Source organism: Pararge aegeria, chromosome 17, assembly GCF_905163445.1.
Source record: "Pararge aegeria chromosome 17, ilParAegt1.1, whole genome shotgun sequence".
In the NCBI taxonomy this organism is placed as follows: Eukaryota; Metazoa; Arthropoda; class Insecta; order Lepidoptera; family Nymphalidae; genus Pararge; species Pararge aegeria.
The window spans coordinates 8,319,710-8,335,021 of NC_053196.1; positions in this window are offsets into that span (position 1 = coordinate 8,319,710).

The window sequence follows — 15,312 nt, forward strand, 5'->3', positions numbered from 1 at the left end:
CATTTATTTCCAAGGTACAACAAGTTGTTTAGACGGAGCTCTTTTTCGAACCAAAAATCATTAAACTGTGACAAATTAAAATATTGCAAGATCAATTATTAACGAAGAAATTATACACGGATAAAGGCAAGTGAAACGTTTTTTTACAACAATCCTCACTTCTAAGTATTTTCACACATTCACGGATTGTCGGTTAAAGTAAACCCACTACCGGCCAACTGCAGGGCACAGGGCTTCCTCTCAGAAAGAAAAGGGTTTAGGACGTTGTCTACCACGGTGGTAGACTTTACACGCCGTTGAGAACATTATGGAGAACTCTCAGGCATGCAGGTTTCATCACGATGTTTTTCTTGTAATTAAGATTGTTGAAGAAAGTGTCATTAATTAAAATGGGAGGCTGAATATTTCATTCAATAACATGATTATATGCGATCCAAACTAGTGCTTTTTCCCTTTTTGAAATAATATGTTTTCCTTACCTTGTGCCGCTTTATTGGTAATGATGGGGGCCCTTATTGGGAAACATATTCTGTTATTATACAGATGTCGCCAGCAAAAAGCTAAATTAGTTAATTAGCACCGCTTAGTTATATTAATAAAATGTTTCAAATAAAGTGATAAAATCTGCCAGTCGTGCTCCTCATGTCTTAAGGTCGTGACCATGACTTTGCTTAACATGACATTACACAATCTCATTCTATCTCCAGCTACTTGGGGAGCATCGTAGACGATGGAGAAAATGTGCAGCGAATCTGGATAGACCAGCGCTTCGGACTGCGTCAATGTTTTCCCTTTCACTTTGCCAGAGAACATTAGTTTTTAGAGATTATCTCCGTCTGTCCAGCATTGCTGGATTCCAGCCTGAAGAGCGTCGTTGCTGGTGTAATGCCTCTTGAGCACCAACGCCTAAAATTTATGGGCACAGAGCGGTACTTAACAGGAAGTGTTCCTCGCATACGATGCGAAGGCTTGCTTTGTTTATGGCGATCGGTTTTCCTTTTTATTAGGTGAGCCTTCTGCTTGGTCTGAAATTATTACTATAAATAAAATAACATACATATTCAACATATCTACTTAAGTGTTTACTTATTACGGTTCCCTCAACTTGATATTTCTTTGCTACAAAGGTAAATTAAGTTTAAATTAAGACGTAACGAGCAATTAATCTAGATTGAAACACCTCTATAGAAGTGAGGTAAATCAATTATTGCTTGCTAATGAACGACTAAGTCAGAGAAAATAGGATTACAGATAAAGGTAGCGCTTCCACTGACATTCTAGTAAATTTTATTTAAAAAAGCATTAGGCTAAGCTTTGTTTAAAGTCGGCAACCAGGTTAGGTGAGTGTGAGCTCTATATACTAGTACAATAAGTATAAAGGGTAGTTTTTCTACAAGCAGGAAGAAAAAATACTTTATTGCACACAAAATATACATAAAATAAAGAATAAACAAAATAACACAAATTGTAGGCATGCAAAGGCGGCCTTATTGTTGCAAGCAATCTCTTACAGCAAATAATTATTTGCCATAGTTAGTACTTATTTACCTTCGACAGAGGTTCGTATCGTTTAATAAATCTCTGTTGATCAAAATTTTAGTTACCAAACTTATTTTATAAAATGTAAAGCGGTCAAATGTGTATTTGAGCAACTGTATATTCTATAGTTTGTCCAAGAGTCTAGACACAATATGTTTAATTAGACGTTTTATAACAGAATATACCTACTTTCATAAGGGTAATTATTTAATTAGTGTAAGATTTTAACTCGTCCTTTTACCAACCTTAAATAAATCAGTTTATGTTTATGTTATTCAAAATTTTAGTTATCAAACTTATATTATAAAATGTAAAGCGGTCAAATGTGTATTTGAGCAACTGTATATTCTATAATTTGTCCAAGAGTCTAGACACAATATGTTTAATTAGACGTTTTATAACAGAATATACCTACTTTCATAAGGGTAATTATTTAATTAGTGTAAGATTTTAACTCGTCCTTTTACCAACCTTAAATAAATCAGTTTATGTACCAAATTAAAATATTAGATACTAATATGGATAAATTATTTATTTTATCCAACTCATGAAATATTTATAAAAAAGTATAATTAGGTATATACTTTTACATAAAATTTATGCTCTCAAATTCCCATCTCATCATCCGTTGCCTTATTCTCAATCTGCTCTTGTGTCACCTGACGTTTATTAACAAACTAGCGGACCTTCGCGACTTCGTCCGCATATGAGTCAATCGAGAAGTTAGAAAAGATGTGATGTGAACATCATAATCATCATGGCTAGCTTTGTACCTACTATTATTTTATGTGATATACTGAGTTATACATACATCCACCCTCACAAACTTTCTCATTTATAATATAAATTAAGTAGTATGGTACACATGTATAAGATCGTTTGGGATAAAAGGTATCCTATATGTTGACCCGGAATATCAGCTACCGCTATACCAAATTTTATTCAAATCCGTTCAGTAGTTTTCGCGTGATGCCCAGATAGACAGACAGACAAAGCATCCCCCGGTAAAAATCTTCACAATTTATTAAATGTACAGAAATCTTCCACTTACAGTTTTATTATAAGATAAATAATATATTTTTTAAGAAACGTTATTAATAACTTGGAGTCCCAATTCCTAAGCGCCTGAGAAATGTTTAGTCTCTACTCAGTATATTATATACTTTGCAGCTGATATCAGCCGTTTATACTCTTTTTACATTGAAAAAAAATCAGCACAGAGAGAGTGTGAGAAAGATGCACAAAGACATACTTGCGTTCGTATACACCCCAACATACTAAGCCACTTAGTATGATACTAGTTTCGTAGGGCCTTATAAATAAACGTGGCCTAACGTTGGAATTGAGTTTTTGTCTTCTTTGGACAATAGGTACAATATTTAAATCACGCTATAAATTATTAAACTGATTGTGAAATTATCAAATTTATCGTTTTACTTTATGATTCAAGCTTTAGACGTCTTGAACTTTAATAAGATCGATACATTGGTTGAGCCAAACGTAAGGTAGTAAATAAACAGACAAACATCAAAGATATAGTAGAGTTTAGTAAAAACTAAATCGTGCTAGGTCAGACTGAGTCTATATTCTATACCTGTGGGAAGACCATCCAATTAACTTTTTAGCATGCGTCGCACAACAGATGGTTTGTTTTAGTTTATTTTATAGTTGTATCTCCTCTTGGGCAGCCCACGTTAGTTTCGGACCTTTAAAGCTTGCGTGGGGGTTTAACACGCTGTGGCTCGTGGGGGCATTAATCTAAACTTTTGAGATCCGATAACTACTGCATTTTATCCTTATCTTATTTAATAGTAGTATAGTAATAATCTTGATTTTGCGTTATTGCACAGCATTGTAACCTTATGATATTTTAGTTATAGATCATCAATTTTCTTTATTCAAATATAAGGTACTTTTAATGCATCGGTTCATGCATACGTACAAATTTCATTGTGTTAATTGTGAAAATATTCTTACTTTGATTGATTATAATCGACTTAAGTTTCGATGGTTCCAAATGCATCCATAGTCTAAGAAGAACAACTAACTTAGTTTTGGAGGGCGTTTTGTTTATCATCATCTCACATTATCACTTCATACTAACTTCTTGGTTAGAACAACCAATTTAGGAACTCTCATCAGTTACGTAATCATTTATATTACAAAATAGTTGTCCCCAGCCACGCTTCGCTGTGGCACATTTTTATGCAATGGTTGAGAAATGAGAAACAAAACAAAGACTACATTACATATGTGAGCGAGTGTTTTTCTCGCTTTCGGCAGATGGCGCGGTCACTGGTACATCGATCATTAAAAAACTGTAGTTTCGCGGTCGCGGATATGTGCTCGATCGGTGCAAAACTTTTTTTGTTTTTGAAACGTATACAAACCAAAATAACATTCTTATATTATATAGATAAGATATTTATTTAACGCACGTTTGCGTTATTGAGATGCTTACACAAGATATCATTAAGTTGTTTATTCTTTGCGGTCTATGATGCTATTTGTAGTGTAGGTACTCTTGAGACGGATCTTTCACTGAATTAATACGAGTAGACATGGAAACGAATCTCCTGAGGTTTAACACAAATTAGGGATATATTAGCGTAGGGCTAACTGAATTTGCGTGGGTCGGTATATATTTCAATTCAATTCAATTCTTGTTTTGTGACCCTCATCTGTGGTTAGAACGTCAATTACGAGTAACGGATTTGGGCTTATTTAAATATATTTTTGTAATTTATTTGGCTCCAAAAGTAATTAAAAACAGACGATTAAAACCACATATCTATAGTTTATTCTATAAAACAATAACACATTAATCTCAAAGAGAAATATCTTCCTGAGACGCTTTAAAGTTAGAGAGGTTAAAAACGAAACTGAACGAACTGAAACACCTTCGTACTTGAAGGAAAAATTTGATTTTGTAGGATTGCCTGGTGATTTAAGATCATGTCGTATGCTGACACTTCACATGCCTTTTCACAAGACGAAGTTCTATAAACTTTCGTTTACAGTGCAAGCTATTGAATTATGGAATGCGCTCCCACTAAATATACTTCATTGTGGTGTACAAATAAAGAGTTAAATAATAAAAATAACGAAGAAGAATAAGAACAACTATTAGGTATAGAAAGTTGGACTGGTGTAAAAGTTTTCCCTACCTACCTAAGTATTTGTTTATAATTGACGAACCTTGCAGATGACCAAATTGGTAGACTTACATATTTGATACAGAGCTTTGGACACTTCTTAGCTATAAAGTTAAGCTCTCGCACGAAGACGTTGTTTCTTATAAAAATCATTGTTGTACATAATAAAAGTGCACTTTATACACTGGAGAATACCAGTCACTTTGCAAGCGCCATAAATAAACTATGTAAGTGAAAACCAGCAGCTTCCTGCACACTGAAAGAAGATCATAAAGTATAGGACTTTATGTCTATTGCACTTTGAAGCTTCTTTGCAATTCACAGAGTTATTTCAGAGATACAGTGATAATAACCGAACCGATCGAACTGAATCCCATAAGCTAGGAGAAAACGACCTAATTTAAATAAAAGGTGTTGAATAAGAATTGCGATGGATTTGCGATGGTGCAATTAGGCAATTTTTTTTTATTCCCCCTTACTGTCCCGGACTGAAATTTCACCTGGTGATAAGTGATGATGCAGTCTAAAATGGTAGAGGGCTACCTGACATCGCTGTGTGACATCGCACCGGAACGCATAATCGCTTAGCGACGCGTCTTTGTCGGAAGGGTGGTAACTAGCCACGGCCAAAGCCCTCCCACCAGAGCAGACCAGAGAAAATTCAGAAATTATAAATTCCCATTTCCCCATGCTGGGAATCGAACTCAGGACCTCCTGCTTAAATTGACAGCGCTCATCGTTGCACCAGGGAATTCGTCAAAATACCACTTTAATTGGTAGGTACAACTTAGTATTACCCAAACTTAGGAGCCACAGTGATTATCATACTGTTACGAAGGTGTTGAACATAGATTTTCGGAAACCCTTTAAATTAATTTTATTCCGAAACCATTGCATCCTAAGCAACACAATTTGATACCTACAATCCGTTCACAATTTGTTTGTCAAACATGGCTTATTTTTTAGGTTTCGTGGCATTTACACTTACGGTTCTCGGAATTTTTCAATCGCCGAAATCGGCGCACATCATTAAAATAATAATATTTAATCGAATTGCGTATATCCAGTGGCAATATGTGTGTGTTAATCCAAATTTTGACTCCAAATCGTTATGCACATTTAGTTCAGTTATAATCACATATAATCTATATCACATGCAATTATAACAAGCAGATTTGTCAAGGTATCGCATATTATCAAATGAAGTTTGTTTCATACATGTACATATTATCTTTCGAGATAGTAGGCATGGTTTAAATAAACAAATGTTAGCAAGCATAAATATTCATATTATTCGGCACAGGATTTTTAAGTTACCTTAACCTCTATTCCTTTACCGTAGCTTCTCAGTTTAGCTCTGTAAATTTTATATTTCGTACCGTGTTTTATTTTTAAATTTATTTTTATTATGTACAGACTTAAGGTTTTGGCATAGATGAAGCAGATGAAGCAACTCTTAAAACTAGCGGCGGGACCCTATTTGTCCACAAGCTATCTGATAATTTTTTTTAGATATATTTTTCTATACAATTGTAAGCAAGTGGGCAAATATAAAATTTCATATAAATTTCATATATTCCTTTCTTACACCGTCTTAAATATTGAGCAACATATTATAGGTTAGGTACGGAGGCTTCATAACATTTACCAAAACGTTTATTACTATTAGTTTTTATTCACTACGTGTCATCATTTTCTACCAAATTTAGTAACATATATCAACTCTAAAAGGGTTTTAAAACTTGATGCAGTAGTATTTTCACTACTAATTGGGTTTCGTATTTCAAAGTTAAGGTAGACTAGACGTTATTGGAAGTGCAATATAGACGGTATTGTCGATTACGTTGCATATGAAAGTTTCAGTGGCTGAAAATGTGACCGTAAATTCGTTTACGGAGACTGATTTAGAATTCTGAAACCAAGATACATTAGTGATATAGCATTAGCTAATATTTTTTTGTTTTGTAAGTATCTATTTTGTACACAAATTCACCCGCGTTGCGATAAAAATTATATTACCTCGAATACCTAGAATTTTTATCGTAATCGGTTGTTCTTGTGATTTTAACCAACTTAAAAAAAAAAAAAGTGTATGTACTTATGTACACGTGTTAGAAGTTATACTTCTTTGGCGTATGAAAAAAATAACTAAAATGCAATATGATTAACGATAAATATTAAAATTAATCAAAAAGATTTTATTTAAATAAAAAAGGTTTTATTAACGTAATAATATTTATTTATTCACACTGTTTGTACTGTTACGAAACACACGTTCTAAATATAAAAATACTAGAATATACAACTTGAACATAGTTATCGATTTTCATGCCAACTAGAACTAACTTTACGATGTGGAATTCAGGTGTCGGTGTGCGTTCGCATCGTAAAAATTCACTCTCATCATTTTTCTCCATCGCACCAAAAGAAGTATAACTTCAAAAAGGAGAAAGTTCTCAATTCGACTGTATGTTTTTTTATTTAAATTTATTGCTCGATTACTCCGCCAACTTTTTTTGTGCGTTATACCTCAGAAGTAGTCCCATTTTAATTTGGTGGAGATTTATTGGAAGGGTCCTGGATAAATCGATAGGACTCTTCAAATATTATACACCATTTGAGTATTTTAAAGGAATTTAAAATTTAAAGGAATTTGGGTATTTTCTTTCGAAAAGCACCATATGGTCAATTGGAACTGAGGACGAAGATCATGACTGGAACTATACAATAATTAATATTACACGGGTTGCCCTTTCAGTATGGTATATGACTGCAAAGCAATTTATGCGCGTCACAATAAAAAAAACTGATGAAGTGCTGGGAGAACTCTTAAACCATTAACACCCCGGCATCGGGAAACGCAATATCTTGTAAAGGGCTATGAGCAGCTGAAATTTGGATATTGTAACTTAGATAATTGCATAACTACCTACTGAAAAGAGAGAAAAAAAATATTTTGAGAAAAAAAACCGACTTTGTGTAACAACTAAAAAGCTAGCAATAAATATATATCTACTTTTCTCTACTTAGGGGAACTTTTGTAAATTATGTAACATGTATGTACTTCTAACCGATATCCAAAATAAAAATATTCTAGAATATCACTTGAAAAATATCTATACATATAATAAGTTTAATAATTAAGTCGATAAAACATAATTGTTTTAATAAAGATATCATAACATAATAAACACAAAGTTGCAAGGTGAATTTAAGTAGTCGATACAAAAAAGTAATTACGTCACCTCAGATGCACAGAATACACCTTTAACATTGATGATAAGGGCGGACGAAATGATAACTTCGCGAGTGCAATGTACGAAATCGCTATGTAACCTTTATCACCTACACAAAAAAGTTGTTTATTTTAAAAATAATTGCTTTCATTCACATAATAATTGTACTGTAGGTCCGCGTATCCATTCATCTGAACAAACGCACATAGGTCAGAAATTTGGAACATCCGTGCTATTGAATAGAAGCAGGCGTTACTTATAATATAAACTGAGCTTAATTTGCTATACTCCGCGAAAAATAAAATAATTTCAACAATTAATCATTGTAAAGTCAACATCCCCTGCGGATGCTCCGGAGCGAAACGTGCGTAGAGGGTATATTGCCGAGGATCTGTTTGTTCTGGAATATTAAGATTGAAGAAATTATAAATTACTCCATTCACAGATTCTACTGCTTTTCGCGGATTGTAGCAAATAAACCTTTAATTTCATAATATAACATCCATACGATCCAACTAAACGTATTTTGATAAAACTTTGCTGTATTATAGGGCACACTTAGGCAATTGCATGTTGGTTCTTGGCTTTATAACCACCCTTTCCATATTATAGAACTAACTATAATCTGAAATCAACTTTAGATTTTAAAGGATGAGGTGAGAATGAGTGACGATGGCATATTTACGTAGGTTTACATGAATAAGCTCTTAGTATAATTTTCTACGTTATACGTCGACATGCCCGGGTAGTGCAAATACACGCCAACTTTGTTAACTTATGTTTTGACTAAGTACTTATGTTTTATTTTTAATTGTAATGCCACCCCACCATTTAATTACACTCTAATAGTGCATTTATATTAAAGATAGTTGGAAAATCCAAAAGTGCACGCCTCATAATCTCATTCTTTACAATAAAACTTAGATTATTTGTAAATACTAATCAAACTACATCTAATTATACCGTGAAAAGAAATAGCCTTCTATTACTCAAAATACTGAAGCCTTTAAAAAAAACGATTGTCTGTAAATTCGGTTTACTGACGATAGCTAAACGAGACAACGTCATAAGAGAATACTGATGGAATGGTTGCATTTTTCAAAAGAAAATTTAAATTTATTTATTTGATAGATATTTTGTATGGATATAGATTGAAATCACAATTGAATTGATCAAGTTACATTTATTTGTACGCATGAATACAATTATGTCAATTTTTTTACAATTTACATAGTTTCTATCATCATCGTTGTTATAAGCAATTGACACCACATTCACTTTTCACTGCACTTCATACTTGACGAAAACATGTAAATGTATTATTGTATAGCAGCTGTCCACGCGGATGCATCGCTCACTCAAGTAAGAGAGAGACAGATGTCGAACGCTGCCGAGCGTGGAGGCTGATTGTGCCTCTTTGACGCTCGTTCCGCGCTCTCGCTTGCACTTCAAGTCTTAAATGGAACGCCTCAGAGAGAGGTAACGCCGCATGTTGTCATGTTTTTTCGTGCGTGCAGCCGGCTCCATCGAAAACCAACTCGATAAGTGAAGTATTTCGCTCGTTATCGTGACCATAAGATACGGGATGCGCACATACAGACACACGGACGTCCAAGGCAGAACTTTTTTAAACAATTTTCTAATTAGTTTAAAAAATAAAAAGAAATTTAAAAATAACATGAGTGTTAGTAATAGTGTTTTTTTCTCAACATTTGTCTATTTATATTCACTTATAAAAGCAAGAAAAAATAAAAAAGTGACATTTTAAGTTGGAGAATCACTCGGTGTGCATAAACTGACAGTAATACCCACCTCAACGCTTCGCTTATGAGGCGTGCAATACTCTTGACATTAATATTTCTTTTATAATAGTATCAAATGCAGTTGAATAATTATAAAGTAAGAACCAATAAAGCGGTGATAGCCTAGTGCTAAGGACTTCGGCTTCACTTTCGGTTCGCCGAAATCGAATCCCAATCGAATACCACTAACTTTTGTTGTTTAATAATATAATATGCTGACCCGTGCAACTTCGTCTGCACCAAATCGGTTATTACCGGAAAACACAAATAAAATGACATTTTCTAAAAATGAATCCTAGCTAGATCGATTTATCGCCCCCGAAACGAATACAGGGGGTATACTAAATTTCATGAAAATGTTGGAGCCGATTCCGAGATTCTAATTATATATATACAAGAATTGCTCGTTTAAAGATATGAGATTTAATACAGATATTTATTAAAGATACAGGTATGTATGATACGTATTTACGTTTCAGTCTTCTTCGATAACTGTTAAACTAAAGCTAAGGACAATGTTTTGACGGCCGTATGGCGCCGTGGGTTCGATGCCCACAACTGGAAAATGTTTGTGTGATGAACGTGAATGTTTTTGAGTTGTCTGGGTGTTTATTTGTATATTATAAGTATTTATGTGTATTATATTCATAAATATTCAAAAGCTGTCTGAGTACCCATACCACAAGCTACGCTTACTTTGGGGCTGTATGGCATCCCAACCTGTGACTTTTCTAAGTTTTGTGAGTTTTAAGCAATAAAAATGTCAATTGCTTCAACGGTCAAGGAAAGGAATCGTGAGGAAACCTGCATGCCTGAGAAATCTCTCTATTTTCTCAAAGGCGTGTGGAGTCCACCAATCCACACTTGATAGCGGATGGTGGCGGAATAATAAGCTTGATGGACTACGGTATAATACCTTCTCACTGTGGGAGACCCGTTCCGTGTTGTTGGCCGGTAATGGTTTTATATGATTATGATGACGATGAAGAACTAATAAAGTCTATATATATATATACTTCGCTAGAAGGTGACTCGTGATCTGATGACAAGGTACCCCAACTTTGTTTTCTAAGTTCCTTAAATATTAACATTGGTAATGTAAGTTTCTATTTCAAATTTAAATTCAAAATTTCTTTATTCATGAGGCCTATCGCAGGCACTTATGAAGCTTTCTGTTTAAATTTTATTATTATAAATATACATATCTTTTAATAATGCTTGTATAAAATTGAGTTATCGTACTTACTAACCAGTGCATGCAGTAACGTAAAAGGCTAAAAAGTATAACCTAAGGCTAGATTTATTCATAACTATATAATACATGGAATTTTGTTGGTAGTCCTAATAAAAATAAATAAATAAATAAATATAAGTCACACACAAAATTACTAGTAAACTACGCTCAACTTCTGTTACTTTACCATTGCATACAGAGAATTTTCTTAAAAATCTCTTGTATGTCCTAATTAATACAGATTTAGATTATTACTTTGTTGGCGAGACAGAATTCCAAAAGATTTGTTTATCAATTTCCTTCCAGATGTTTTCAATAACGAACTCTGATCCCTCTTATCACTCTGTAAAATAGGTAAAATACTGGCATGTTTCATGATAATTTAAACGACGTTGTTATATAGATACCTAAGTGAAATTGTACGTGGGTGTTTTCTGGTGAGCGACTTCGGACGTGACTCGCTAGAACTACTATATATTTACTGTGTTACCACCGACAAATAGTTGCCGCCAAACGATTGAGCTTTTCCCCGAAACCGATAAGGGGTTACTAAAACTGACTCACCCCTAACAAGTTAGCCCGCTACCATATTAATATTTTTCATCACTAACCACTAGGTAAAGTTGCAGATAACTTGTATTCGATTTTAATTTCATCATCATCATCATCATCATCATCATCAACCATCACCATTACCGGCCCACTACAGGCCTCAGATGTTTTCGTTCACTGTTGAAGCAACTGATATTTTAATTGCTTAAAAACGCACATAACTCGACTCGACCCCCCAACTCCCCAAAGTGATGTAGAAGACCTACCCACTGGGCTATTACTGCTTCTTATATATATATATAAAAATATATTACGACCATACACAAATTGCCATAAAGCCCCAAAGTAAGCGTAGCTTGGGTTATGGGTACTCAGACTGATAAATATTTATGAATTATATACATAAATACGTATAATAATATACATATAAACACCTAGACACACAAAAACATTCGTGTTCATGGCACATACATTTCCACTTGTGGGAATCGAAACAAAAGCCGACTTGGACTCAGAAAGCAGGGTCACTGTTATATATAAGAGGGAATTCCAAACCGTGCGTTTCTAATGTAAATCCTCTTTAGCAATTTTTACCAGACTTGGTATCCACTACGAGATCTTGCTCGTAGATACCCAAAAGTCGCAACGTTGCGCTAAAATCGATAAACCCAAACCTTGTGTTTGATTTTTTATGATTCCTAAGTCTGGCTGTTTGTCCAGGGATTTTACGTAAAAGCACACATTTAACGGTTCTGTAAACATAAAACCATTTATTTTTTTACGTGGCTACGTTTTATATTTATATCTACGCCAAATGTTTTATTATTATCTGTTTGGTTGACTCATTTTTTATTTATTTAGCCTTAAAGTATTTTGTAAAGTGTAAACAAAAAAGCATAGACAATTGTAATTTTTTTTTTTCATTTATCTCTTTTTGAAGGACCAAGTCCAACAAAGTATAGGTCTGTGTACATCAACATGAGGCATAGGTGTTAAACCTCTTATATCTGTAATTACGACAGCAACTATGACTGAACACAACAATGCTGCTTCCCCAGACGAGCTCTGTCGCAAAAAGCTCTACAACACTCTCGTAAGCAAGAGTTAGTAGGGTTGATAACGGTTATTAAAGTCGCCATATTATTTTGTTTCTACGTACAGGTAGGGTATATAACGATTATTAACCAACCATAACTTCACAGAAATTGCGTTATAGAAGCTTGTTTCATGCGTGTAAATAAGTAGGTATTTTTCCTAACATAATGACTATATATATTAGTTAATTATTTTTTATATTAATTATTATTATTAGTATTTTATGTGTGTAATCTTGATAAGTATTATACAGGGTGTAATTGTTCGTTAGTATGCATATAATAATACACCCACAAATCGGTTTCCCTTGGTTTTCCCGGTAGGAGACGTTTACTTCCATTTATTACTACACATATTACGAAGTTTGATGAAGCTGTGGGGAAAGATACATTTTTATCCTTTCCCCGGGGATATAATTGTCTCGTGCCCATGCTAGCCGAACTGGTTGATGGACACGGAGTGGCATGTTGCAGGACAAGTTCCTTGTATGCCCTGCTTAGAGTTGTCTTGTTTATAGTCGATGGTTTTCCAATTACTACCAGGTCAGGTCAGGCCAAGCCATCTGCTTGGTGCATCAACAATAACGATTAAAAAAAAATGTTACGAGCTTGGTGAGGATGGTTATAGAGTCCACTGAACAAACTCCGACTACGATTATACTGCTTTTGAATCAATCATTTTGTCATCAGGTTTATTTTTAAACAGTCCATCAGATGTAAAATAAGCTTTCATAGTCTAGTACGTAGGATGTCGGAATCTCTATCGGAGGGCTATGCCTTTTCAGCAATTAAATGTGACTTGCTTTAATGGTGACGGAAAATATCATCAACACTGCTGCTAGTCGAATAAGCGGTGACCTCTAGTATAGTAGTAAGGCCAACCGTTACGAGCATGCGTTGGAACTGACTCTTGAAATTTGAACCTTAATTTGCACATAACTGAGCGTAACAACCTTGCTACAAACTCGATGACACCACTGTTTACCACAGATATTTCTTCCCAAACTACTTTATTAGGATGTTTCTAGGCACTAAATTTACATAATTTTTATGTATTATTGATATTAATTATATAGGTATACTAGCCGTTTCCAGCCCGCTTCGCTGGGCGAATTGAAAAAGGAAATAAATTACATTTTATGTTTCATTTTTATTTATTTTTTTCATATTTTTATTATTCTCCTTTTTTTTTATTTTTGTATGAGCATAAATAGGCCCCGCGGATAGAACTGTAAGCATCGATATTGTTTAGACTTACTCAAATTCCAAATTCCATCGATTTAGCCTGTATCTTTCATCCAGGTGATTTTTCTCACTAATATTCATTGTAACTTTCAATGTGCAATCATTACAACATTTCCGAGCCTTTCTTCCAAAAATTAATAATAATTGACATGAAGAAAAAAATTTGAAATGAGCATTGAAAGTTTAAGTTAAAGTCATTGCAAGTCTCATATGTGAAGTTGAAATCTGTCTAGGTGCAAGTGCGACGAATTTTCTGTTAACTAAAATTTTCTCCGTGACATCAATTTTTTATAGAAAATTAATTGTGCATGTTTTTTATGAATTCTATTGGAATAAGTAACTAAATTTCTTTTCCACATCTCATGTGCTTGGAAAATGCATTCATTTTAATCTGTTACATTTCCGCGATCCCGCAATAAAAGAATTCGTCGGTTATGTAGTCTGCAAAAGTAAAATGAATGTAAAATTCTTAGTCCGTTGATTGGATAGCTACATGTAAAGTTAAGTTTTTGAAACCTCTCAATGACTTTTTCTCCGCTGCCAAAAAGACGATTGTTGTAAGGAAATACTAAGAATATCCCTACATACACGAAGATCCCCACCAAATTTGGAGTCTGTAGAAGTTACAGGTTAGAAATAAAAAATTTAGATTTTAACACCCACCCCCGCAATTCCTGTCGGAAGTAGACTTTATTGAAATCCATTTTGAGATGTTCTTTATGTGAATAATAAAAGATTCCTACCATATTTAGAATTTTTAGAAGCTATATTTCGAAATTGAAATTTTTTATTGTTAACACCCACCCCCGCGAACCTTATTGGAGGTGATTCATTGTAAAATCCGCTCGAAGATCATTTTTATATTACATATAGAACACTCTCACTAAATTTGGAGTCTATAGGAGCTATCGCTTGGAAATTGAAAATTTTCATTGTTAACGCCCCCGCAATCTTCTTTGGGGTGGGATATCGTAAAATTTGTTCATAAATCATTTTTACATCACTTATAGAAAATTCCTACAAAATTTGGAGCTTGTAGGAGCTTTAGCTGGAAAATTAAAAATATTAATTGTTAATACCCACCCCCGCAACCCCCTGTGGGGTGAGCTATCGTAAAATTCGTTCATAGCCTATTTCTACACCTCTTACAAAAGATTCCTACCAAATTTGAAGTCTATAGGAGCTATAGTTTAAAAACGGGAATTGTTCATTGTTAACGCCCCCGCAATCCCCTTTGGGGAATGAATTTCTTAAAATCTATTCATAGCTGACCTCTACATAGCAAAAGTAATATTCCTACCAAGTTTCACGTTTCTAAGTCTTATGGTTCCCGAGATTTCGTGGTGAGTGACTATATAGATGGGAATTCTTCGATTATCATCGAAATTTTTAACTTTTTATCGGGCTTTTTTAAAATTTTCTTACATACAAAACTTTCTCCTGACAATTCTGAAG